The sequence below is a fragment of the Colossoma macropomum genome, unplaced genomic scaffold (assembly GCF_904425465.1).
Source record: "Colossoma macropomum unplaced genomic scaffold, Colossoma_macropomum, whole genome shotgun sequence".
Classification (NCBI taxonomy): domain Eukaryota; kingdom Metazoa; phylum Chordata; class Actinopteri; order Characiformes; family Serrasalmidae; genus Colossoma; species Colossoma macropomum.
Genome location: NW_023494797.1, coordinates 15375697 through 15399590, shown reverse-complemented (window position 1 = coordinate 15399590; position 23894 = coordinate 15375697). Strand labels below are relative to the sequence as shown.

The 23894-nt window shown below is 41.1% G+C and overlaps 1 protein-coding gene across 1 annotated transcript in view; it reads right to left on the bottom strand.

The window, feature by feature from the left end:
* apba2b (amyloid beta (A4) precursor protein-binding, family A, member 2b) overlaps positions 1 to 23894 on the bottom strand; it is a 179701-nt gene that overhangs the window by 109900 nt on the left and 45907 nt on the right. Inside the window, exon 2 of the mRNA XM_036584410.1 lies at positions 17660 to 17705. The gene's annotated coding sequence lies outside the window, so the exon portion shown is untranslated. The remainder of the gene's footprint in view (positions 1 to 17659; positions 17706 to 23894) is intronic.

The following is a 23894-nucleotide window of genomic DNA, read 5'->3' as shown; positions in this document are numbered from 1 at the left end:
TTAAATTAAATTAAAATTTCATATTAAATGAGTCCTACTCATTCTTACAGGGTAGCAGCAGGAATAAGCGTGCAAAAAAGGTATAAGATAACAATAAAAAGTGTCATTTATATTACTAAAATTATCTCTCTCACATGTAGCTCATTGAAATAAGAGGAAAAATGATTTGCAAAGTGCAGATTCTAAACTTTCAATCCATAGCACATTTGTGTTTTTTATGTAGAAGAAATATTTTATGATATGAACTTGATGAAAAGTTACTGTTGTGTGAAAAACACCCTTTACATTTTTTTCATTTTTGACATAAATACAAATGTAATAAAGGCAGACATGCAGACGTGAACGGCATATAAATTGAATATAAAATGTAGTTAATCGTGCAAATATGTAATTAGTTATGTAAATATCTTTAAATAGCATTAAACAAATAGCTCTCAATTTCTATGGCAACCTCTGGCATCTAGAGAGCTCAGACGGATCAAACTGCCTTTGAAATCATTCTAAAACCATCTCATCTCATCTGATCTCAGCTGAGTGTGAATTGGGCTTCTGACGTCCTGTAAACACGCAGTTTATTCCTGCTGTAGTCTGTGGATTATCATGATGACTGATTACATCACATAGACCCTCAGGATTACGCACTCCCATTCCAAATCCAGCACTACTAAATCCTAATGATAGGCTGCCATCTGCCAATCTGGACAGCGGTCAGATAATTCATTCTAGTAATACAACCAGATCCAAAGAAACATCATGGGATTAAAAAACAAAAAGCATATGCGAAACAAAGCAAAAGCAATATGCCCAAAAATGTTTTGCCTTAAAATAACTTCAGGTTTATTTCCTCACCTATATACGCAGGTAAGAGCAGCTACAGCCGCACGGACACTTACACGGACGCTTGCATCCAAATAGGAAACAACTCAGCAGAGACACGGTTCCTATCAGCTGCGACTGCCATCACAACAATAATCTTTAACAGCCGTAGCTTCCACAGAAAGAAAAAAGAAACAATTTTCATGGTGTGAAATATCAAATTATTGTGCTGTTTGTGCACTGCGTTCCTCTGGGATCTGATTAATCTGGAACAACATTTGAGACTTGGGCACAACTAAATTACCTAAATGACTTTGAACAAGGAGAATATGAGAGGAAGCTACAGCATGCATACAGACCAACACATATACACACACAAATTGCACTTGATTATCGCACTCACACACAGCATCATGCCCCTGTTAGAGTACACAGAGCAGATGAGCGGCGACAAGCACAGTGAGCAGTGTCGGGGCACACGGTACCAAAAGTAATGTGTTACAATAATACAGGGCTGAACAAACAGCAATCTTAGAATCTGTGATATTCCTGAATGAGTACTTGAGAATATTCATTCTCAGAATTAAAAACAGTAATCTTTGTTTTGTGTTTAACCATGATTTTAAGCACGCTCACCACTGCAGTTTAAAATATATCCAATGGGAGCAAAAAGGACGGCACGATAAATCAAATTTTTATTGTTATCATCAGAATATGAGTTTCTGCGACAAGCATATTAGCCACGTTTTCATGCAGTAGATAATCCGTTAATAATCCAACTAATAGCTCAAGCAGAATAGAATATGTCCATGTGTACACTTCAATCAGAATAGACTAGGCAAAATACAATTTCTATCCGATTGAACGAGGTCCTGTAAATAATCCGTTAAATAGAAGAATAATAACCATGTAAACGCCTGTTTCTGATTACATTCCCAATCTGAAAGTTTAAGTACGTTCTGATCATGTGCGTCACGTCATAGGGAAAGTTTATACTGTTCAACATGGCGGAGCAGATACTGGTCTGCAGAGGAGACGAAGTTTATGCTCTGAGCTTTAAAAGACGGTGGTGGGACGGACGTCCAGCTTATGTGTCTCAGAACACGACGTCTTCCTCTCGGCCTTCTCTAATAAGGACATGTGAAGGATGTTTTACTGAGTCTGACATCATTTTAAAGTAATTAGAAACACAAGCACTGCTCACTGCTGCTCATCTCACTCTGACTGGACAAACGTAAAGCCAGTTGTCATGGTACGTCTACACTAAGTGGTGCTCTACGCATGTAGGATCGGATTACTTGTAGTGAGCATGTAAACAGAGATTTTCCATTAGATTGTTGAGTAGAGTGAGCATAAACACCTCAGTCTTAATCTGTAATGAGAATCTATTCAACCGGATTGGTGAAAATCTTTGCATAAAACGCAGCCACTGTTAAGGGCCACAGTGACAGAATGAATCAAATTATCTCTCACATCCAGCACCAAAGTGGCATAAATAGACATAATCAACACAAGTGAAATCGTTAGCCCAAATAGTCACCATCACGATATCCAAACATTGCATTTCTCTATATTATGCAGCCATAAGCTGCTGGCTAAAGTGGCTAAAGTCAACTTTTCCCCTCCTCGCTGGAGTCGTCTGCCTGTGAGCGCCTATGATGGCAGCAGCATCAGTGTTCCCCTCCTTCAGCACCGCCAGAACTCTGTAGAACAAACAGGTTTGAGGCTCTGAGTTCTGTAGTTAGTTTTAGGGCTGCAAATTATCTCACATGTGCAGCACCAAAGTGACATAATTGGATTGGCCGGAATGTAGCCCAAAAAAAATCAACATCATATCCAGCAGCTTCATCAAACATCATATTCTATCTCCATATCATGCAGCCCTAGCAGCAACGATGTATTAATAGTCAGACTGAAGCCCAGCTGCTCGCACGCTATGCATTGCAATGATAGAATGTCCAATTTTAGCCATCTCCTTCAAATGCAGCTTTTTTTGGTTGTCTGTTTATTTTTTCAGGTTATTTGGCTAGTTCACTGTTTTTATCATAGAAAGCAGCACTGAGGGTGATGCAAGCCAAAAGAGCTGCTGGCTAAAGTGGCTAAAGTTAACTTTTCCCTCCTCACTGGAGTCGTCTGCCAGAGAGCGCCTGTGACGGCAGCAGTGCTGGTGTTCACCTCCTCTAGCACCACCTCTAGCACCACCTCTAGCACTCTCCACAAAAAACAGATTTGAGGCTCTGAGCTCTACAGTTTTAGGCCCAATCCCATTTCTTCTTTTTAGCCCTACCCCTTGTTTTCGAGTGTCACCCTAACCCCTTGGAGTGAGGGTGAGTTACAAGGGGTGGTGGTTGAAATCTTCCCCTATGAAATGGGACCCTCAAATAAAAAGAACATTGCTTCATTAACAGCTACTAGCGCTGCTCTGTAGGCGACCCTGCCAGTCTGCAGTGACAGCAGAGGAGGGTAAAGTTCAGCTCCTCACTGCTGGACTTTAGTTACATTTAAGGTATCATATGCCTTCAAAGAGGGGGACAATTATTTATTATTACCCACCCCTGATAAGAAGCTGAAGTCAGATATTCGCCAGCTTCTTGTTCAAATTTTCCCGTTCCACCTTAAATGGTGCAGCACTTACATTCTGGCACTTCAGGTGTCAGAACTGCTGGACTATTTAAGGTTGAATGAGAAAAGTGAGCTAGCTACCTACCGAGACATCAGCATGCTATTAGCAATTTTTGTGTTTGTGTCGTACAAAACAGAGGGTCGAGGGCTAAGTGGTAGGTTAAAGCCAGGTTAGATCAGGAGTCACAACTCAAATGATAAGAAGAGCCATTTTGACCTTTCAACAAAAATCAAACCACCTTGGGAGCCACAACACTTAATGTGCAGTATGTCTCAGTGTGTGATGATGTCCTAGTTTAGGCTAAACAATATAAACGAAAACAGATTTACTTCGCTCTGCTTTAAGCTTTAGCTCAGCTGTAGCCGCTTTCCTCCCATCTCCGCCAGAAAACTTTCTCAGAAGTAGATCAGTTAAATGTCTCTCAACGTTCGACCGTTTTACGAGGCTCAAGTCGCTTCTTATTCTCCAGCTTCTTGTTCGAATTTACCCGTTCCACCTTAAATTCTGACTGAGGCGCCGAATGTAAATGCGGCACCATTTAAGGTGGAACGGGAGAATTCGAAAGAGAAGCGACTTCATCTTCGCCACTGTTTAGTGTTTGACAGTCTCTCGTTGCAGATTTAACGCACCAGGAAACCAACTGCGCTGCTTATAAATGTGAATAACGTATCGCTGCTATGTGACCTGCAGTCTGCACGCCGGAGCTCAGTCGTTGCGAAACAGGGCTTTTCGCGCTATGTTGCACACGACTCGTCTCAGGGATACTTTACTGACACAACGATTCCCCCCGTCTCTACAACGAGACCAAAACCGAAGTTATAAAATCACTAAAGAAAACGGGTAGAATAGCTGTAACGTGCTGCGTGGACATCCATCACCACTGGATCTTATTTCACCGTAACTGCGCATTTTATCGCAGATGAGTAGCAGCAGCTTCTCGTGCTCCAAACAAGAGCACTGAATGAGAGCCTTCTAGTTGACTTGCCACATTAGTTTCATCTGTTTTATTAAAAAAGATATTGGAAGTAAATTCATTATGGATCATTACAAATACTTTGCTTCAAAAGTACCAAGTCACTTTAAATAACAATAACACAGAGTTACTTAGTCACTTTAGAATGTATATTGTCTCTATATTCTGTGTATATTTTATATATTTCAGTTGTTTTTTCTTGTATTTTTATTTTTACTTATTTACTTTCTGTAGAGTGATTAGCTGAGCCTCACCACAAGCATTTCAATGCATAAATGTCCTGACATGTTGTGCAAATGACAAATAAACTTGAAACTTGAACTCGAAACCTGACCTCACACAGTGAGAAAATATAAATGCTATATAGAAAAAAAAGATGCATCGAGATGCATCGATAATCGCATCGCAGCCCTCTGAATCGTAATCGAATCGAATCGTGAGGTACCTAGAGATTCCCACCCCTACTAAATAGAGAACTGAATGCTAAGATAACGAACAGATAGTCCAGCATTTTAATTACTTCAGTAATGTAAATACCTGTGACAGAGTGGCGCAGTTACCACCTTAATAAGAATACTTATACTTAATATTAATTAGGCACAATGCATGACTTTTTCCAGGTAGTAATCAGGACGGTAATCCCACAGCAATGTGACAGAAGTCATAAGTCATCTGTAATGGATTATGCTACTTTTTTCAAGTAAGTGAACCAACCCTGACAGTGATGTCCAACAGCAGTGCATCTGTGAGAGACGCCCCAAACGCTGCAAACTTTGATTACATAGCAGCAGTGAGGCAGAAGCTTATGGCCACTTTTTGGCTTTAAGGCAATCCCGATAAGGCTGCTTCGGAGGAATCGATTCTTTATGCATTTAAGAGGATATTTGATGACAGGCAACAAACTCTGCTCTTCTTCTCTTCACACCCAATCTGATCACTCCGCACCAAACGCATGGAGGATTAGGAGCTTATCATGCTCATATCATCAGTTTACACCGGGGCTTTTCCCAGCTGCAAGGCATTAAATAGCCAGATCCATGCTTTACACATCCCTTTACGGGCCTTTTAAGGAGCACAAAGTCCGTGTCTAAACAGTTGGAAAGACCGTATTGATTCTAACTGTCAAATTACACCCATCAGGGAATTGATAAGTTGAGAGAAAACTGAGTACAAATGGAGAAAAAGAAAACTGGCTGTCAGAAAACTGGCAGTCATTTGAAAATCCAATCCAACTGCCCATTGAAAAATATTACATTGGGTGAAAGAATCCACTAAAAATAATTTCAGTTGAAAAAAATTGGGGAACAATCTATGAAAAATGCCTGGTGGAAATGACTTAATTGGGAGAAAATTGGATAAAAATCCAAGAAGAATGTCTGTCGGAAATGATGTAATTGGGGGAAAATTGAGCAAACGTCCAAGAAAGTAAGTGCAGTCAGAAATGACCTAATTTGGATGAAAACTGGGTAAAATCATTTAAAAATGACTGTCATAAATGACTTAATTGGGAGAAAATTGTACAAAAATTCTCCAAAAATGTGTGTTGAAGTGCTGCAGCATGGATGGACCGGGGGAACGATGTTGGTGTGCAGGAGGATGGAGGACGTGGGTCCGTGTTGCCTGCCATTATGGCTTCTCTATCGTCCTAAAGCAGACGGATGGTGACTATTTGGAGAGAGATTACGGGGCTCAGTTCAGATGCGGTGTGTGGGCTGGGGTGTGAAGCTGGTTGACAATGCTATCTGACTTCACTGGCTTCTGGAAGGCAATAAAACTGCCATTTTTGGTGGTACAAACTAAGCGAACAGCTCCTGAATCGGATCCTCTTCCCTTTCAACCACTAATCCTCTTTGGTGTTCAATCAGTCATGAGATTGGTCAACAGCAATCATGAAATAAACAGAGGAAAGGAAAAGCAAAAAAGAATCTGATTTCTGCACCAAAATTGCTTTCTGGAGCATTTTAGTTGCAGAAATTGTCCTGTCCAGTCTCAGCTCACAAATTAGGAGCTAAGACAAGCTTTACAGACCACTGACAATAATCCCACCTCACACTAATTAGAAACTGCAGCACAGTTTTTGCCAAAATACATGCATTTTTATTGGATGCACTTGTTTTGTTGTGTAACTGAAGTAATTTTAGCACTCGAAACTTCAATTTCTCAATAACACTTACTTTAAAGGTATATAACACAAGCATAGGCACTAAATTATGCATTTACAAAGTACTACTAAAGTATTTAAGAACAGCTTATGCCAGTAATCATAAGATGACCTAAGATGTTTTAAGATGTAAGTGATATTGTACTGACATTAGGGGCCATTTGTTGTTTGTTCCATTATTATAACACTGTTATGAAGCATCATTCCCAAGTAACAGAGAGAGACTAAGCTAAGACTGAGGCCTAAATAAAACCAAGTCATTAATCAGTTCTATATGTTTCTACTTGAGTTAAAGTACAAAAGTATAGTTTGTATTAATGAGACCTTCATACATATGGTGCTCTTACCTAGGCCTCTGCTTTATAACATCTATCACTCGGGAATGACGCTTCAGTGTTATAAATGGAACAAATGCCTTTATCACTTTAGTGCGACAAAATGTTAAGAAGAGCCATTCTGTCCTTTCAACAAAAATCAAACCACCCTGGGAGCCACAACATTTTATGTGCATCTTGGCTGTAATTATTTCTCATATGTGATGGTATAGGCTAAAAAATATAACAGTCTATAAACGAAAATATAGACTTACTTTGCTCTGCTTTAAGCTTTAGCTCAGCTATAACTGCTTTTCTCACATCTCCAGCAGGAAACTTTTCTGCAAAATTGAAGTAGTTTCTTGTAAAATGTCTCTCAATGTTTGATTTTTTATGAGTCAGCTTCTCATTCGCCAGCTTCTTGTTTGAATTTTCCCGTTCCACCTTAAATGGTGTCTGAGGCGCTAGAATGTAACCGCTGCACCATTTAAGGTGGGACGGGACAATTCGAACAAGAAGCTGGTGAACGAGAAACTGACCTCAGCCTTGTGACTTTAGTGTTTGACAGTTTCTGGCTGCAGATTAAATGTATCAGGAAACCAGGTGGAGAGCTTATAAATGCAAATAAGTCTATTAGTCTCTGAATGATCCATGTTCATTTTAAAGCTTTCTCTTTGCCTTTTTTCTTGCTACTAGATAGGCAAGATTGTTGTCTGTGTTGCGATGTGGCCGATGTGAATTAGCAGATATAGGCTAAATTAACTCCAGCATTTAAGACCATTTATTGTGAAAACTGTGTTGAACGACCAGCACAGCTTTATTTTACTGCAAAGAAGGATTATTTTACTTTCACCTAATAATCTAATTCTGCTGTGGAGACACAACAGAGCAGTAAAAGAGCCGCATGCAGCTCCAGAATGTGTGCCGAGCCCTGCTTTAGTGACATAAGGCCAATTATGTCAACACAATATCATATACTTCCTAAAACATCTTGTCAGCTTGTGATTACTGGCATATGCTGTTCGATATTAAAGTACTGCTTGATAAATATGCTTATAGGTGAGTCTCTATGTGGGCAGCCTTTAAATAAAGTGTCATTAGGTTGAATGGGATTTTTGCCAATGTTCTGTAAAGCTTGTCCAACCTGGCAACAGTTGCTATGATCGCATTTGTGGGTGGAGCATGGACAGGTCAATGCAAAGACTGAAAGATGTAATTGTGTAGGACATCTACATTTCAGTATACCGCATTAAAATATAGCAGTAAGGTAGCCAGCTACTTACGATTAATAAACAGTATAGAAATACCTTGGGTTACAAAAGATAATTACATTTTAATTCCCCCACTACATCTTTCCATAATGACCTGACTGTCTCTTTAAACACAGGCAGGGCTGCGCAGTCGACATCCCGCGTTATTGCCTTCCATCTATCAGAGAAAGAGACAGAAAAAATGCCTGAGAAACCACAGAAGGAAATGAGAACCGTTCGCACATTCACATCACAATCTCTATGCAAATGTTTCCATTAGGATTTGATTTGTAAGAGGAAGGACAGCGACTCATTTCATCAAAACTTTCAGCTGTAATGTTGCTGTGCCTCGCAGAAAAGAGGCGAAAGAACACGGATGTGTACGTGAAGCAAAATATCGTCATCAGGAACAACACGTAAGTACTTCCAACAATTACTCAGCTCTCACTACAACGCCACAAGGTAGCTTGAAGTGAAAAGACAAACAATTAGTTTAGCTTAGCGAAGCCGTTTCAAATTTGACAAGTGACAGGCAGATCTAATACGTTCTATAGCATAGCCTCGAAAATTCCCATTTACTTCTGTGCATAATCAAAGCTCGCTCGGCTGGAGAGAACAGATTCAGTCTGGCTCCGCATGACAGGATGAAGACAGCCTACTCTGACCCCAGCGTTCAGTGTCTGGGTGTGTACTGCAGACAGTATATTTCAAATGCATGCATTAATTTCCTCTCCAAGTTGCCTGCTGCTTCCAAAGTGTGAGCTATTAGAAATCATGGATGGAGCAATCAGTAGCAGCCAGCCAGCAAAATTATTAAAAAAAAAAAACCCACACACACACACACACACACACACACACACACACACACACACACACACTCCTCCTTTGATTAGGCTGTAAAATCCTCCGGCGAATACACAGGTAAAAACAGACCAGTTCCACATGAAAACTGCAGACGTGGCAACACTGACTGTATCATCTAACTCGCAATAAGTGCGTTAAATATGACTGCATTTCAGCTCTACATTTAAACTAGAGATGCCACGATACCACTTTTCTTTTCTGATACCAATAAAGATGGAATAACCCTGACTAACAGCTGATCCTGATATGATACTTCTCTTTAAAACAGAACGCTACTGGTGCCAATTTTAGTAGTAATCATAGCCAGTGTTGAGCAGAACACGTTCAAAAAGTAGTGATAACAATACACTTTACATTTACAGAATAATATTGATGAGATATGTGAGGAATTCTTGCAAATCTTGCAAATTTGACTATAAAGTGAGCAGCTGTGTGATTTTCAGTTACTGGCATGTACATTACTTGCCATAAAATGCATGCATGAGTCCAGAATAACACAGATACTAAGCTTATCACTCGTGAACATGTTCACTACCAAGGAGGCTGTTTGGTTCAGTCATGCCTCTCAAAAAGTCTACTCAGGCTTTAGCAGAGCTCAATAGCACTGAGATTAATAACTGATCATCACACTGATTTATCAGTCTACTCAAGCTTCTACTCCATCTCACCGGCCGACTCTGTCGAGTACATGAACTGCAATTCCCAGAACCCCTCAGGGGATCACATGATGCCTACTCAGACCGCCTTTACCAATCACAATCCACTTCCTCACTCCAAGTCACCTGTTTACTAACTGTTTAAACCTGTTCCTCATTTCAAGCCTCTGTATAAATACGTGCTTGTCATGTTTGGTCTTTGCGAAGTACTGAGCATACTGAGCGTTATTTACTGGTCCATTTTCTCAGTGTATGAACCAACATTGTCTTTTCTTTGTCTTCGTATTTCCCTTTTTGCTGAGTTAGGATTCACTGTTTTGTTTAAAGCAGCAGCTGTGGAAGAGTGGATCTTTAGCATGAGTGATGCAGTGTGAACAGAGCAAGGCAGCGGGGTCCGGTATGAGACTGAGTCACTGTGCAAGAGTGATGAAGAGCAGCATTGCCCTCACAGCATTGGCCACGCTGCAAGGGGCAGATTACTACTTTGCAATGGTTTCTTTTGCACTGCTTTTTTGCGTTCTATTAGACAAAAAACATATGACGTTACCTGTTGTGCAAGGTGAGAAATGACTAATTAGCTCATAAAACCCATCCAACAGGCACTGAAGAGCAGTTAAATTTAGCAATCGTGGAATAATGAGCTGCCTCTGTTAGACAAAGCAAACTGTGAAATACTATTTTAGAGACCAGCTACAAAGTGCAAAATGGAACTGAGGATGAGTGGCGACATAAAAACAAACAGGCTGTAGTAACAAAAAGTACTGGTCCCAAAAAAGGGAAAAGAAGGAGTGTTACTATTTACATAACGAAGAAATAATTCTTCGTCTTCTTCTTCTTATTATTATTATTATTATTATTATTAATGAGACTACTTTTATCATGTGACCTATTTTAGTTCACTTTATATTGTGCTACATATTGCATATACATACTGCTACATGTATTTCATGCTAGATTTGGTCCAGCACCTGTGTTTTCATACTGGTACTGGGTATCGGATCGGTGTCATCTCTAGAACATCAGCTCTGTGATATCATATAAAACTTTTATTTGACTGTGATGTCATAAAAGTGTGGTGGTGACCTTACACTCCCTGCAGACCTGCAGCCACCACATCTGTCCCAATTCAATTAAACTCTAACACCCAGGATTCTGGGTAAAGACAGATCAGCACAAGCAATGAACACAGGAAAAGCAACATTAATCCTGACTGTGCTCTTTCAAAAAATTACATCCTGCTCCTGTGGAAATGCCCTACTCTAACACCGTCTTACAGCTGCTCCCACTCACAAATTGGAAAGTTGCTTTCTTTTTCTTCGAGTAAATGATGACAGTGAAAACACAGCATCATTTAGAAGCAGAAATACAGTACCTATATGTGCGTATGGCACAATAAGAGGCACATATTAAACTGCATTAACCTTCTGGGGTCTGAGGGCATTTTCTCAATTTTTGCATATCATCCTAAATTCTCCTTTAAAGGCTCTTGCATATAACATGATACCCATTTCATCAAAATGCGCTGCTGTCCTCATCACTACTTTCCAAAACTGCTGCGGCAACTTCAGCAGCTGTAAACTCTCTGCACGCCATTTCACACGTGTCTCCGACGTGGACTGAATAAAGAAAGAAGGGTTTCCGGCGTGAAGGGTCAGTCCTTAGTGATTTCCAGAGTGTCCACTTGTCAGTTTCACACAAATTGAGGACAGACACATAAATCCACCAATTACACACAGTGAGAGACAGATGACGTGTATCTCAGCCCCTCTTCATTGCCTCATAACTCCATATACAATCTCATGATATGATGGGATGGAAAGGGTGACTCTACAAATTCCGGAAATGTTTGAACTGTATTTATGTGCTGTCTTATCACAAAGATAGAAAAACAGATATAGAAACATTAAATTTGATGTGCAGGCACAATAATGGACCTCAGACGGTTAAACTGAGCTTTTTACATGTATTGCAAAACTCAAAGACAATGTTGATGTCATACAGTTTATTCATATAGAAATAAAGTACATGTTTGAATCAAGTAAATTCAGTGCATCACAGTTTTCAGTGGACAGAAAGGCCTGTACCTGTGACCTGTGACCTCAACAGTGCTTTCTTTAGTTCTATTCAAACAATCTGAACATCTGACCAGTAGTATGATTTGACTTTGAAGTTCAGGCAAACTGATGTTTTTGTGTAGTCATACTGTCCAAAAGTATCTCGACAGCCCTCCTAAAGAGTGAATTCAGCTATTTTAAGGTGCATCCACGTCTGATACAGGCGTTCAATTCCACACACACAGCTTGTATAATCCACAGAGAAAAGCATTGACCGGAACAGCAAAGCTCATGAGCCTAAGGTCACTATGCCCAATATGTCATAGAGGGGTTTAAAGCCCCCTGGTATTGGGTTGTGGAGCACTAGAACTGCGTTCTCTGGAGTAATGGAGCTCCATCCAATACTTTTTGGACGAGATGGAGTGATCCACAACTAATCTTCCAACATCAGTAGTCAACCTCACTAATGCTCTTGTGGCTGAATGCAAAAAAAAATCCTTACAGCAATGTTCCAACATCTAGTGTAAAGCCTTCCCAGAAGAGCAGAGGACTGCAACAAAGCGGGGCAAACTCCCTATTTACACCCTATTAAACTCCACATTCATTGATTTCAGGAAAAATATGCTGCACACAAGCCTAAGATCACCATGTGCAATGCCAAATGTCGGCTGGAGTGGTGTAAAGCACACCACCACTGGACTCTGGCGCAGTATTCTCTGGAGTGATGAATCATGCTTCACTATCTGGCAGTCTGATGGATGAATTGGGGATTGGCTGATGCCAGGAGAATGCTAACTACCAGAAAGCTTGGTGCAATCAAGTAAAGTTTGGTGGAGGAGGGATAATGGTCCAGGGCTCTTTAGTTCCGGTGAAGGGTGATGTTAATTCTACAGCATACAATGACATTTTAGACAATTATGTGCTTCCAACTGTGGCAGCAGTTTCGGGAAGACCCTTTCCTTTTCGACTGTGCCCCTGTGCTCAATGCAAGCTCCATAAAGACATGGCTTGATAAGTCTGGTGAGGAGGAACTCCAGTGGCCTACAAAGAATCCTGATCTCAACCCCACTGAACACCTTTGAGATGAACTGGAACCTCAACTGCGAGCCAGTCTCTGTGGTCCAACATCAGTGCCTGACCTCACAAATGCTCTTTTGACTGAATTTCCACAGACACACTCCAAAATCTTGTAGAAAGCTCTTCCAGAGGAGTGGAGGCTGATATAGAGGGGGGCAACTTCATATTTATACCCATGGTTTTGGAACAGGACTTCCAACAAGCTCATATAGGTGTAGCGGTCAGATGTCCACAAACATTTGACCATATAGTCTGGGTAGCAAGATGGTTTATCTGCCGATTTGGCCACTTTATTTGTCCTTTAGTAAACACATGGACTTCCAACAAGCTCATATAGAGGGTCAGATATCCACATGCTTTTGACCATATAGTGTGGGAAGCAAGATCTGCCAATCTGGCCACTTTATGCATGTCCTATAATAGACACTTACAATCAAAATCTAAAATAAAATATACAATTACATGGTTAATTACAATTAATTACATGACAATTACTTGTCAGATAAACCTGAGGATTGTGGCAGGCCTAGTTCTACGCCACTCAAACTGAGTGACAGTTGCACACATCCCATCTTTCTACAGCACTGAAAACACAGCCTTATTCAGAACATCTGCTACATAAATCAGTCCCAGTGGTGGAGACCCCATGCTCTGCCGATTTCTCTGTTTTTTTCCTCACCTGACCCGACTCTCAGAGGGCTTTATAATCGTCTGATGAGCTGAAACAGGTGCATTACAGCAGGGAAAACCGCAAAAACGTGCAGCGCACATCATGAGGATGCTAGGACTGCGACTTGAACCGCTGCTGTGAATATTAACGTGAAGCAGAGGATGAATAAGTGATGAAGAAGGGCTGGGAGAGGTGAGCAGCTCAGCTGTTGTTTTTCTCTCCTCTTCCTCCACCCTCCCCATCTTCAAAGAAATCCCACCAACATGCTCCGCCCTCTGCCCCGTCCGTGTGCTCTTTCTGAGCGAATACGACCACGTGTGGCTCTTCCCCACCCAGCCGTCACCGCATCTGTACACCTCGCTGTACGATCTATACGCCAAAGCAGAGAGCGGAATAGATTTGTTCAATTTCACAGTGCAGTCTGCCGGGAGAAGCTGTGGTGCTACAAAGCCTTACAGCACTTTGGTTTGATATCATTGTTCCAGCTTCAAACGCACTGAGCAGCTTTCATTAAGTTTCATTCATTTCATTAAAGTCAGTACAAGAGCTGAAACGTCTGCTAACAAAAAGCAGACACTCTGCAGTCGAAACCTCGCAGATGATTCCAAATTCATCTGTGATGTCTACAAACAACTCCAGCCACTCTCCTACCCATGAATATTAAAGGAACGGTTTAGCAACCAATTTACAAGTTTCCCTGTTACTCCAAATGAGGTCAATTTGCTAAGACATGTTTGATGTTTTCTTCCCTAATTTTCCACTATGAGACTAATTTCTAGTAAAAATGACACTGACTTTAAATTATTCATTTTTCAGCACCAGGACAAGTAAGCAGAAAAAAGCAGAAGCATATTTAACCCCTTAAAATCCCAGGCTTATTAACTACAAAGGCTTATTATTCAGTAACTAGATGGAATACAATGCAAACTGGCTGTTATTCTTAGGTTACAGAAGTGTGTAGTAAAACTTTGGACCTGCCTGTACAGCCATAAGGGGTTAACAGAAAGGCCAAATCCCATTTCTTATTTTTACCCCTACCACTTGTTTTCGAGTGTCATCTTGCCACTTGGAAGTTACAAGGGCTAGTGGTTGAAATCTTCCCCTATGAGACGGGACAACTCTCAAATGAAAAAAGAACCTTACTTCATTAACAGGTGGTGCTCTGTAGGTGACCCTGCCAGTCTGCAGTGATAGCAGAGGAGGGTAAAGTTCAGCAGCCTTGCTGCTGAGCTTTAGTTACATTTAGGATCAATCATATGCCTTCAAAGAGGGGGATGAGACGATTATTTATTATCGCCCACCCCTAATTTTTTGTTGATATGAAGCTGAATTCAGCTAATCGCCAGCTTCTTGTTCAAATTTTTCCATTCCACCTTAAATGGTGCAGCATTTCTGATGCCTGAGGCGCCAGAATGTAACTGCTGCACCTTTTAGGTGGAACAGGAAATTGAGCTAGCTACCTACCGAGACATCAGCAAACTACTAGCGATTTTTTATTCTTGGTATAAAAAAAAAGTACCATAATACACTGAAATGACATTAAACTAAGAAAATACAATGGTTATCGTATTTAACAGAGAAAATTCTCACATTTGTGGGTTTTTTGGTCGCTTTCGCTCCATCTTGCTGGTTTTTCTTTTTTTTCTCATAACACTCCTTTGGAGTGTGCTTCTGAGAAACCTCCTTTCGGCGGGCCATGTAGCCCTAACACTTCGCCCTACCCTTCTATCTCAGCAAAAATCAGGACACCCTACCCCCTAGGAATGAATGCGCAATACGCAGGGGTAAGGTCTAAGTGGTAGGGGACAGGAGTAAAATAGGTTTGGGTCTAAGTGACACAGAAGTCTAAATAATTAAATATAAGTTTTTCAGTATTTTTGTATGTTCACTATTAGCCTTTATTGCAGCTTCTGTTCTTTTCTGGTGGATCACTTTCAGTTTTTTAAAGTTATCTTCAACCTCCAAAGTTCAGTCTTTGATGTTGGTTGCATTTTCACAATTCAAGTAATCCCAATTACACATTTAGAGTATCAGCATAAAACCTTATTTCACATATCAGATGTCCAGTTTTAGTGTTCTTGTGCAAATCTTCTTATTTGTCTTATTTCCTTTTCTTAGTAATGTCTTTTTGACAGCTACACATACATTCAGACCCATAACACTGAGTCTCTCTCAAAGATGAAAGCTTTAAGTGCTGTTTATCTAATGGGGACAGTTTTGGTGTCTACTAGGTCTTCCAGGTGGTTGTTAGGAGTCCTATTGTCTCTGTAGCTTTAAATCATTTTTTAAACTTTTAGTAACTCCTTTTCTCCTTTGACTTTCTCGTTTCTAACACAAGTGGATTATCTGATGTCTAATCTCAGAAATATCTCCTGAAAAATGAATAACGTACTTAAATGTTCTCTGAGTTTTGCACAGCGCCGAAGTTATTAAGCCATGTCAGCTTATAGCATTTTGCAAACTGTGCCGAAATCATCACACACTTGCTTCAAACCATGTAGAGTTGGGTGACCACATTTGGAGTATGGGGGAGGGAACTGTTTACATTAGATTTTAAAGGCAGATTTTATTCAGATCTGTGCCAATTCAGCACATTTATTATTTCTCAGAAATGCTGCAGTATTAATATGTGCACATCACAGGACATGCGCAAATCCTGTGTAATGCTGGTTGGTTTAGCCGCTGTGTAATCCTTGTTGCATCACACGATTGCTGCTGAAGTTGCAATTTCAGAGCCACTGTTCGAGGGTTAAACTCCCAGCGCCAGTGCAAATCACATATATCACACATACATTTGTACATATAAGCCAGCTATCAATGCATCAGGATCATCCTATTGAAAAACTCTATCAAATGAAGACCAGGAATATTCCACTGCACGGAGGACGCAACTCAGCAGAGGGCCAGCCAGCACCAAAAGGATCACACTGGAATTGAATGGATGCTTATGAAAACATGAAAATGCTTTAAACACTGCAGTATGTCTTTGCCATATAATTGGTCTGTTATTGTATAATGAAAACAGGCATCCTATTTCATAATAAACGGTTTCCAAATAAAAAGGCAACTTGAAAAGCCAAGTGTTGCAAAAAAGATAAGCGAGTTTGATACCTGTAAAAATAACAACAGCATTATTATTATTAGGTGCAGAAAACAGTGATGCACCTGACCACCAAAAACTGTGTTTTCAGACAAACTTTTGGCAACTAAAAAAAAAAAAAGGATTAAAATGGGAATTCCACTGAATTCTGGTCCTGTGGTGCTGATAGGAACCAGACGTCTGAAGAGTTTAACACTATTAAAAGCTCCCTCACAGAAAGTTATTACATTAAATTGTTTCGAATAAACCATAAAGTCCGAGCCATTGTTTCATGATAGTGTTGAAAAGGTTTTGGCCTATTTAAAAATACATTCTTGGTGTAGAGGTACATGTAGGGTACATGCAGAAACAGTTCCCAAAGAAAACATGTATTTTTCAGATTTACCAGTGTTCTGCCATCATCATCACTACATATAAAAACTCAGAAGACAAGTGTAGGTGCACTGGTGATTTTGGATAGTTCATAAAATGGCTATATTTGTGTTGTATTCACGGTGACCCCTGGTTCCTATCACCACCACCACTGTGAAGAAATCAGAGTTGGTAAATTTCTCTACAATGAACCACATCACATCAACCACTCTGAATGAGTTCGATTACACATTAAGATTGAATTATTCTGAAATTTAGAAAATCATTGGGATTCCCCTTTAAACAGGCACTCAAAAAAGTGTCAAACATTACAATTCATTTTAATGGTGATTCAAATATCATTGTGCATCCTTAGTTCAAACAGTTGGACCAGCAGCAGGTCAACAGTGAAAATGTGTCCATGTGAAATTATTTCATGGTTTCTACAAGGAACATTAAACAAGGGATTTGTAATCAAGGGATTTGTAATCAGGAGGGGGTGCGATCCTTTTAAAGCTTCTCTGTGTTTTCAGTTTCGGTTTTTGGCACAATTTCATTTCAGTGAAAATCACTAGCCGAAAGATTAGCCATTATTTACACGCAAATTTTAGGTCACAAAATCATACCACAGTCGTGACACTAACATCTAGTCTCTTTAAGGACTCTTAAAAACATGCCTGCTAAAGAAAGCTATGCTATGTGACTGTACTCTATGTGCAGGAAGCACTCTGCAGAAGATGCAGCACTCACCGATAGCTGTAGGGTGAAGGAGCTCCTTTATCTTCCAGACACAAACCTGGAACAAAAGCAAAGAGAGAAGCATGAGAGAGAAGATCTATCACCCCTGCCCAGCAGAGACAGCCTTGATCCATCAGCTCTCTGCGCTTCAGAGCAAAATTTAGGCTTTTGCAGCAACACTGAAAGCAACAATGCAGGACCTGCCACTAGAAACTCAACTTTGTAGATGAAAAGAAATAAACATGAATGAAAGAGAAAATCCCAAACATGGCTGTCTATCCTCACAAACACCACAGACACTGCTGATTAGGTGGTCCCTCACTGCTTTTGTGTTGTGTTTATATGCATCCCTGACCATCTCCAAAGGTGATCAGATCACAAAGAAATGCATTGGCCTCGCTGTCATCACCTTTACACCTTTAAGAATAATTATAACCTTGTCTACATGCAGCATGAGAGGAAAAAAACAAATAAAACAGCATTAAAGTCTTTTCACAGTAGCCACAAAATGCAATTTTTGCTTGTTTTGGAGGAGGACCACCTGTTGAACTGTGTATTTTGTTCTTCAGTAATGTTGATGGAATATATTTTGATGGAAATGTGTAAGATTTACAAAACTGGAAGCCTCCAGTTTAGGTGTGAAAGCAACGTCAGGGCGCCCTCATTCCTCCCCTTTCACCCCTTAATGCTCACTAGCAGCTCAATAGACAACAGTGTCCCAGTTCATCTGATTAACTAGCACCAAAAAGGGTTCCACTATTGTTACAAGCCAAAAAACCTTTTGCTACTATATAGAACCCTATTTGCTAAGAGTGCAGGGTTAGAGTTATGGTGAACGATATTATATTTGATGATATAAATCACAAACATCACAGTCCATTTCAGCATAATCGCCACTAGGGGGTCTACAGAAAAACTAAAATCATCATAGCGACTCTGCACCTGAATGAGATCTCATCTCTCTTACATGAATGGGAATTAGCAGAGCTGCTGTTGCTGGACAAGACAATCTCAATCTCCATCTACTCCTAGTGCTGTAAACGGTCCCTGCTTAATTAGCCTACAGACACTATGGTATGCAGTCAGTTGATAAGGTAAGAAATTGTGTGTAAAGTTATTGAGTTATGAAATGCTTTTCCCCTCTGGTTGCCATGGCCTCCTGGAATGATGCTGTAGTAGAACCACTTTTGATTTTCTAAAGAACCTTTCAGTGCATGTTTATGTAAAGAACTGTATTTTGTGAATTTGCTAATGAGCGAGAGTAAAAAACCTTTATAAGAACCTACACATAATATAAGGTTCTAAACCAATTCAATGTTTTTCCTTGAACCATACATTCAAGCCAAGAATCATTTAAGAACTTGACTTTTAATGGACGTTCTTTAATGGGCATAAACTAGCTTTTAGTACACATTATGTAGCATTTGTAGCTTTGTATGCCTCAGCCTCATCAGTTTGACAGAAATCACAATTTTATATCATTTTTATGTTTTCATTCATTAATGTTCTCTCACTACAATACCCAGCATGCTTTACACACATACGTCATAGAACCGTTGGGAATCCCTGTGGCATCAATCCGGACTGCTAGATTAACCACTGATCTAAAGGCTAACAAATACAACAAAGCTAGCAGTGGTGTAACTCTTACATCGGTCATTTTTTATTCTTTTGACCAGAAAAGAGGAGCCAAACTGGGGCAAGATATCCAGATAGCCAGGTTGCTGCCTTGCTAACTTTAGCTTTTAGCTTGTTGTCCTCATCGTCTGATGAGTCATTTCTAGCACTCACATAATCCATTCTCCAATAAGACATTCAGCTTCCTAGCAGTAGCGTCAGCTATCTGGCTTCTTCCTGCATTACCAGCTAGTTAAAATAAGAACTTTTTTTACAACCGGCCCCCAAAAAAAATCGACCCCAGAGGAGCTGAAATGTATCCTCCCACCTATAAGATACATCAGCAGAAGGGGGTTTTCTTAGTCTTCAAAACTGAAAATCTCACTGCAGCAGCACGGTAGAATGCAAGTAGGTACGTTTACAACAGATGTAGACATGGTGACAATTTTTTATTTTGGCCTTATGTTACGGGACGGGAGGGAGGTGGACCCAAGTGCAGAGAGGACAACCTGTGAGAAAGGATCTTAAATGAATTAATGAGGTGATGGAGTGCAAATGGAGTGGTTCTGCATGTTGGGGTTGAGGTGGCTCAGAGCCAGGCTCGTCCGAGAGTTACCGCTGCGCCACCGGGAAGCAAAGACGAAAACGGGAAAAACACGTCAATAAATGGGAATGAAAAAATGGAAGGAAAGGGCAGACAAAGAGGACGCTAATAACAGTGTGTTCAAACAAAGGCTGAGATAGAAAAGTAAAATAAAAGATAAATCAGAAAACAAAAGACTTCCTCTGTGATTATGAGAGGAAGATCAGTTTTATGTTTCACCTGTTTGTTCTTTGTAGAACAAACACTTTTTGTTTGGCTTGGAACCGTTTCTTGTTTAAGCCTTCTTTTTGTCTTTTAAGTAGTTTTGGGGCAATTTATTCTTTTTTAGCCCTCTTTTTCTTCTTTCTATTGTTTTCGGGGCAATTTTTCTTTTCTTTTCATGAACAACACTGAGTACCGACCGACACTGAGTACCGGTCACCCCTCTACAAAAGTGTGACAAAGCGTTGCTGTTTGCCACGGCCTTAAGTAGAGGAGACCACAGGTGTGCCAGATTGGGCCTAATCAGCCCGAGGGCTTCTGGGAATTGGAGTTCTCTGAACTGGTGTCGCCTCGCCGCCGTCACCCTCTGCTGGTGGCCAGCGGCACAGGCTGGATCCTAACTCCTAAGTGTCTATTTAAGGGTGTAACAGAGGTACATTTTCTAATACCCGCTAAAATAAAGTAGGCTAGACGGTGGTTGTCATCCTTGCAATGTCCCAGAGACTTAATGCCTGCTATCTGTAACCAGGACCCACAAAATCAGATTGTGGCTATGCCACTGCACTGCAGGCTTTATGTCTAATGCAATTGCACATTTTCCCTCAGCTTCGAACAAGCTATCAGCGCTACACATCATACGTCTCTGGGGAGCTCGCGTCAGGCATCGCAAGACACCGCTGCCAATTAAACCAACAGAGGCTCCTCTCGGTCTCTGGACGGGCCTGGACGGCCCTGGAAGCTCCGTCTTTAGCAGGCCTGAGCCAAGCCCACTGTTTAGAGCACAGAGACTCGTGTAGTGAGATTACTGAGCGCAAGCTCATAAAGACTGTAATTCATTCAGCTGTCCTATTCTCCTGTCACAGCAGGAGAAGAATGGGGAGGAGAGGCAGAGGAGAGATAGGGATGTCCCGCCCCAGACAGGCTGTAAAGGAACCTTTCCCTCCTCCTTTACCTCGACGCTAATGCTTGTTATCCCGTGGTGATGCATCCGGCCTAGCAGATGTTTCTCCTGCGATAAGCACAATAATGACACCAAGCTCATCCCCTGCAGACTAGGGTGGCTTTACCCCCTAAATTTGTATGCCTAATTGTTGTTGTGTCCTTTTAAAGTGTCCATCTTAGGAGATTAGCCTTTCGGAGCCAGGGAAACAAACAATAATCACTAGACTTATGTGAGTGCGTCTTGCTTTTTGCGCCTATCCCAAACATAGAGGAACCTGTCATGAAAATGCCACTGTATTTTAATCACTGCAGCAGAGGATAGCAAAGAAAATATCTTTGTTAAAAAACTCACAACCTGACAACACAAACGAGTTCATTGAAAGGAAACAAAAAGAACGAAAATAAGCCATTCATAGGTGTAAATGACTCTGGTTTATGTAGACAATGTATGTCCAAAATATGCATTAATAGTATTAATAAGGAGTTTGTTCCTCTTTGCTGCAGTAACAGTCTCTACTCTTCTTTATGCAAGGCTTTATGCAAGATGTTGGGACACTGCTGTTGTGATTTGATTGCATTCAGTCTCACTGGTGAGGTCAGGAACTGATGTTGGATGATTAGTTTTGGATCAAAAACCCCAATCCAACTCAACCCAAAGCTTTTTCATCATTCCAACTCATGCCAAAGGTGTTCAATGGAGCTTCATCGCTCCGACTCATCCCAAAGGTGTTCAATGAGGCTTTGTCCCTTCAACTTATGCCCAAAGTTGTTTCATCATTCCAACTAAATCCAAAGGTGTTCAATGGAGCTTCATTGCTCCAACTCATCCCAAAAGTGTTCAGTGGGGATTCAGTCACTCCAACTCACCCCAAAGGTGTTCAACTGAGCTTCAATCACTCAAACTTATCCCAAAGGTGTTCAACTGGGCTTAAATCACTTTAACTCACCCCAAAGGTTTTCAATGAGGCTTTGTCACTCCAACTCATCCCCCAAAGTTGTTCGGCTAAGTTTCAATCCCTTCGACTCATCCCAAATGTGTTCAACTGAGCTTCAATCACTCCAACTCATCCCAAAGGCGTTCAATGTGGCTTTGTCACTCAAACTCATCTCAAAGGTGTTCAACTAAGCTCCAATCACTCCAACTCATCCCAAAGGCGTTCAATAGGCTTCAATCACTCCAACTTACCCCAAGGGTGCTTCATAACTCCAACTCATCACAAAGGTGCTCAGTGGACCTTCTTCACTTCAACTCATCCCAAAGGTTTTCACTAGAGCTTCTTCATTCCACATAACAGATTCCACGGCTCCACAATTCAAGGACAGGCCGACACTTGGCTTGTGTGACACTAGGCTTGTTTGCAGCTTCTAAAAAGTGTCTCATTCTACTGCCAGTGCTTATCTACTGAAAATACATTCTTCACATTATTGAAATGAATATTGTGAATATTGAACTGGACATTTTTGGGCATATAGCGTACCAACAAAGCACCAAGCTTCAGGAAATTTTCATGTGATGTCACCCATAGTGCTTTGGGGAAACCCATCAAATGCTTGTAGGAGGGGACAGTCAGTTTCCCTCTGCCCTCTGCCATGAGACACTCAGCAGACGGGCACTCAGCCTGACCAGCCCAATGACACATAGGTCAACAGCAGCAGCAGCAAGGCAGACAAGCAGCAGTGAGAGATGTGCTGATATCCAGAGAGGGGAAAGAGCGAGGATTTAGCTTCGTCACTGGCAGAATGCCCAGCTCTCACAGTGCACTGGGCAGCACAGACATAACCGCAGAGTAGAGGGAAAAGAGCCCCCCCACCCCCATCTCTCTCTGCCAGCTGTATCCTCTGAGCCTTTTCGGGTAAAGTCGCCATCTGGGAGAGACACCGAGGGCAATTTTCCCGCCCAAATCCCGACAAATGGCAGAAGCCACGTGCTGTGCCAGTAGAGCAGAGCGGCTCAAATGCCCTCTCTCTTCTCTCTCTGTCCAAATTCTCCCCTTCTCTCCTCTCTTCTCTTTTTTTGGTCTGTCTGATCTCTATATCTCTCAATCTTCCTCTGTCCTCTCTGCTCACTTCACCACTCCACTCTACTATCTCTCCCTTTATCTCTCTCCCCTTCCTTCTCTTCTTCTCTGCACTCCATCGAACCTCAGTTCTCTCAGAATCAATCAGAAGTTCATTCACTACATGCAATAAGACCACCCTGAGTTCATTTTCTAGTCAAAAACAGCCAGTTTTGTGTCACAAAAGAAAGGCAGAAATCATTTCATTAAAAGAAAATTACACAGAAGCCTCAAAACAAAATATTATTTCAAATAATATCAACCAAAAAATATTCACCTTTATTACAGCTTCCATTCTTTTCAGGAGACTCGCTTTCAGTTTTTCCAAGAAATCTACAGAGATACGTTCCTGCAAGTTCAGTAGAGCTTAGAGGTTTGTTTAGCATGTTCTGCTTCTCACAATCCAAGTAATGCTCAACACTTTCAGTGATGCTGAGACCTGGACTCCGGGGTGGTCATTGTTCTGAAAACACCAGCAGCTTTATTTATTTGATTTGCAAACTGACCCTTAGTAGGGCAATTTCAGTATGAGGTATGAGGTGAAACGCCACATACACACTAGTGAACACACACACTAGGGGGCACACTTGCCCAGGGCGATGGGCAGCCCTATCCACAGTGCACGGGGACCAGTTAGGGGTTGGGTGCCTTGCTCAAGGGCACTTCAGTCATGTACTGTTCACAGCTCAGGGGATCGAACCGGCGACCTTCCGGTCACAAGGCTGGTTCCGTAAAATAGGAACTTTACAGGAGACAGCAAAAACTTTTTGAAATTTTAACATATGTTTATGCAATGATGTTTCATTCCAAGCAATTTTGGAGCATT